The sequence below is a fragment of the Trachymyrmex septentrionalis genome, unplaced genomic scaffold (genome assembly GCF_001594115.1).
Source record: "Trachymyrmex septentrionalis isolate Tsep2-gDNA-1 unplaced genomic scaffold, Tsep1.0 scaffold76, whole genome shotgun sequence".
NCBI classification, from domain to species: Eukaryota; Metazoa; Arthropoda; class Insecta; order Hymenoptera; family Formicidae; genus Trachymyrmex; species Trachymyrmex septentrionalis.
In genome coordinates, this window is record NW_017305947.1 from 1426739 (window position 1) to 1431735 (window position 4997).

At 29.1% G+C, this 4997-nt stretch overlaps 1 protein-coding gene across 6 annotated transcripts in view; it reads right to left on the bottom strand.

Annotated features, from left to right (window-relative positions):
• LOC108754122 (nuclear receptor coactivator 3-like) overlaps window positions 1–4997 on the bottom strand; it is a 163199-nt gene that overhangs the window by 46092 nt on the left and 112110 nt on the right. The gene's annotated exons all lie outside the window — the stretch shown is intronic.

A 4997-nucleotide genomic window follows, 5' to 3' on the forward strand; every position in this document is an offset into this window, starting at 1 on the left:
AAAAAAAAATTATTTATACGCAACATTGCTGAAGTTGGTTTGAAAGAAACTGAAACATCAATCAAGAATTCAAACATCAATCACACATCATTCAATTAATTTTTACTTAATCTAATGTGAAATTGTGTGTCAATAATATATATTGTATTAATTGCCCTCCAACTATCGCAATGTATTAATGCTCTCATTGCCCGATTATTAACAAATTCAATTAACAAGCAATTTAATATTATCAGGAATGGAAGCGGCTAGAGTTATCAAAAACAGTGAGAAAAATAAATTTTATTCTCGAAAAAGTGAAAAAATAGTGAATCAATAAAAAAATGAACCTTCTTGTAAGATTAAAAAATAAGTGTTTTTTGAAAATTTGAATGTTTTTTTCAATATCTTTTCAAAAAATTAAATTTTAGAAATAAAATCAATAAAGTGCGTAGCAGAATTATGTATACGAAAATTGCCTCTGTACAAAATTAAACTCAACATATATCGATTGTCAAACCATTATGAAAAAAAAATTTTTACTCCCTATCCTTATTATTGCAATAATGACGATAAAACAAATTTTATCATAATTTTTTTTCCTATTTTCCTAATCCACAAAAAATTATGAAGAACATCAGTGATATTCTGATACTAAAAATTGGTAATAAAAAATACCAGAAAATATTCCTGGTATTTTTTACGAATTTATAAAATAAAAATTTTAATTTAAAAAAAATTAGAAATTTATAACTGTCAATTATAAAAAAGGTATATAATGAAGTTACACTTTTGCAAGAATTTGAGAAAATTTTATCACAATTTTTTTCTTCATCGAGATATTTAAGTTTTTGTAAAATACGAGACAATTGCAAGCGTTCCTAAATTTATAAACTAATGTACACTACACGAAAAAGTGAAAAAGTAAAAAAGGAATCTCATGTCTAGATTACCGATTATTATTATTATTATTATTAGGCGTTAGAGGAACTCGAAAGCTCATTACCGATTATTATCTAGATTATCTAGATTACCGATTCTAATGAATTACCGATGAATTACCGATTCTAATGATTACCGATTATTATCTAGATTATCTAGATTACCGATGCTAATGAATATTTTTTGAACACTGTAAAAAATTTATTGCAAAAAATATTATATCATATTTAACAGAGATTCAAACCTGTTTTATAAAACTCTTGCTTATCACAATAAGGAACCATTCGGTTCCCAACCCAACCAATCCAATAATAATTAAAGATACACTGTTTAGCCATTTTAACATAACACGTTTTAAGATAAGAAAATAATGTATAAAATTTCTATATTTTAATATCATGATGACCACGTGAAGATCTTCCCTTTCGTACTTCGCGTTAGCGAACTAGAACAAGCACGATGTTCTGTACAAACACGTGGTTATTTTAAACACGTGACAATAGTTTTATACAACAACGTATAAAATCCTACATATAAAATCCCTATAATATATTCTACTAAAAATGGACAGATTTCACTTGTCCATCGATAACCAATCAAAATTGTTAAACGCATAATGTATTCTTTAAAAAAAATAAATAAAAAATAAATAAATCATCAAATCTGTCCCTTCTGCCGCAGATCTCTTTTAGAAACCAAAGGAAAATTAATGCGCAAACGTAAAAAAAATTATCAGAATTTTAAGTGGTCAGAAACTGCTTTTTCCGATCAGCCAACCGAAAAGCCGAAAATGAGAAAAAAATTATAACAATCGTCAAAACACAGACTGCACTGTGTCTTGAAAACACTTTACAAAACATTCCGAAACATCCGAGCTCATCGCAAAGGATATATGACTATATTTTTATTTCTTGATTGCGCGAGAGATATTAATGAAACAAGAGACGGTATATCACGCTAGATATGAGACAAATAATCCACTCAGCTGGATATGAACTTATTGTCACGCACATTTGTTTTTTTCACACGTAACACTTACGACGATACGGATTTGTCGCGCTGGTTACGGCACGAAGATAATTAACAGTTTCACGATGAAATGATGCGCAAGCAAATGCAGATGGTAAAAAAATACGCGATATATCAATGAAGAAGCGACAAGGAATTATCAAATTACAAATAACAGCGCGACGTGATTAACAATTGGTGATCAGAAGCAACAAAAAATACACTGAAAAATAGTCTCATAATAGCTATCAAATATTAAGTAAACTAATTTCAATCAAAGTAAAATTATTCTTAATTATATTAATCAAAAAAACTTGATTAATATAATCAACAATAATTTTACTTTTTCGAATATTTTATAAATTTCTTAAATAATAATATACTTAATCGTTTGGTACAATAATTACTAAATATTTAGAAAAAGAAAATTATTTTTGATAATATTAACTGAACATTTGACTGAAAATATTTTACTCAACACTTGATAGTTATTCCTAAATTCTTTTTTCAATATACAATTTGACAAAGAATGCAGCGAGATAATAACATGGCAAATGCATAAGATAACAATAAATAATAAAATAAAAATAACAGTATATAAATTGATATTTATAGCTTCAAAATCGATTTGATATTTTTTGAAGATTATTTTCGACACTTCATACAACTCTTTGTAGCTCTTTCAAAAATTTTTACTCCATTTAAATTAATTTTTTATTTTGACTTTATAATTAATTAAATTGATTTTTAGCATAATTACTTAATTTGGATTATTCTCAAATTCGCTGCCGAAAAAAACAAATCACAAATTATTTTCCAACTAAAGAAAAATATTGCCTCGGCCGGGAGTCGAACCCGGATCTCTTGCATTCCGTGCGAGCGTTCTAAGCCTTTAGACTAAGCCTTTAGACTAAGCCTTTAGACCGAGACCGTAGCAACATTCTTCGCACCGATATGTGCGAATAACCGATGTGTGTAGTGAGATACGCTTGTATACGCGCGTGTGATAAACAATATGATTGGAAACGGAACTTGTTTTAAATATTCAAACTTTAAATACGAAGCGCCTTATAATTCCGAGTGTTAAGATGTTGAACTAACATTCATTTTAAATTAAATTAATTATTCAGAAATAAAGTAATTCTAATAAAAAAATAAAAGTAATTCTATTTCTAAAATTTTTATTTGTGTGCAAAAGTACATGTAGGCAATCAAACTGTAGGCAATAATATTTATGTGCAAACGAACTGCCGGCAAAAGTGATGTAGGTAAACGATACTGTAGGCAAACGGGATTCCCTTCTAATAAATACAAAAAATTGTAATTGAGCTCCAAATTGTATTTGTTAAAAATTTTCACATAAAAAAAAGTGTAATCACATATTCATTCAAAATTTTGGGTTTTCAAAAAATATTTATTTACAAAAAAACTATGAATATTTAACGAGTATTCATATTCATTCAAACAAAATATAAACTGAAAAAAAGCTCCAATAAGCGACGCCTTAATTATAACCGACATTTTAATGACTTTAAGTAAAAAAAAAAGTGATTTTTATTTATTTTTGTCATTGTAATATTCAAATTTTGTGAAAGCAATTTAAAAATTTTGAAAACTATTTTAGAAAGTAATACATTTTTAATTTATAAATATCTATTTGATAGAACGTCATACATATTCCGTCACAGTAATGTTATAAACATGTTATAAGATATCTTCGCGCGTCGTTCATTATGGTCTATGGACATTAAATTCCAAGATATAATATTTATTTCCAATAAAAATATCTTTGTTAACCTATAGGTATAAACAAAGACGCCCATTGTATAGATGGCGGACTAAGCGCGCGGTAATCGTAGCCATTGTTTTTATAGATTTCTGTTTTCTGTTGCAGGCTTGCAAGCTATAATGTGCAGATAATACAGAGTAAAAGTGAATACAAAAATATTCTTAATATTCAAAAAATATTCATTCAAATTGAATGAAAAAGTATTTATTCGTTTTTGACGAATAAAAAAGAAGTGTATTCGAATGAATATTTTCATTCATTTTTTATTTATTTATTCGAATATTAGGTATATTCACCGGCTACACTATGAAATATTACAAAGAGTTATGAAGCATCTTTTTTAATAGAATGTTACTTTTAGAACTCATTATAAATAAATGGCTATATTAAAAATTCATCCCATTTTATTTATTTAAACTTTTAAACTTCATTATTCCTTCATAACAGGTCTGAAAAAATCATGAGCTCTTACTATCGGATCTCATTTCAAATTGAACGAGAAAGTGACGTAACGAAAAAATCAGGACACCTCTCTTCCGTATAAATTTTAAATGTTCGAAAATGTCACGATTTAAAAATGTTCGTGCAATTGCGCTGAGAAAAGAACGCTTAGATCTTAATTCGGGTCATCCTTATGTATTCCTACTTTCGTCGAAGAGAAGAAACGTTACCGCTTCTCGGTACGCCGGGGCCGAAATTTATTTTACTGAGTGAAGGGCTAAGTTGACTATGTGTACGAACCCGAGAAGAACGATCGAAAGTGCACACGTATGCGTGCGTGTGCCCTGCTCAGTTTTTGTGCTGTATGCACAGTCCATTAGCCGCGTCGCGCGCGCGCGTCTGTTATTCATCATTGCGTCATACCGCTAACGAAACAACGACACCGCTTCAGGGAAGGACTTAGGAAGTAGGATCCATGCCCGAGAAAGTCGTTGCCCAAATGTAACACGCGGCGAAAGCCACGTAACTCGAAAACTCGTCAGACATGCTGAGCTCAGAGTCGTAAAACGCGCGCTATCGCTTGGTACATTATATTAGGTTAAGTAAAAAGTCATCGCGTTTTTTTGAAAGACATCTATCAGTAAAAACCGCAATTACTTTCTTACCAACAATATAAATATATCTTAATAGAGTAAAGTTTCAGCTTTAAAAATCTCTTTTTTAAATTATACGATACGACAATTTTTAATGGAGTTATGAGCAATTAAAGTCAAAATAATTCTTTTATTTAATCCGCGATAACTCAGTAATCAAAAGTCGTAGGAATATTTAAAAAAAA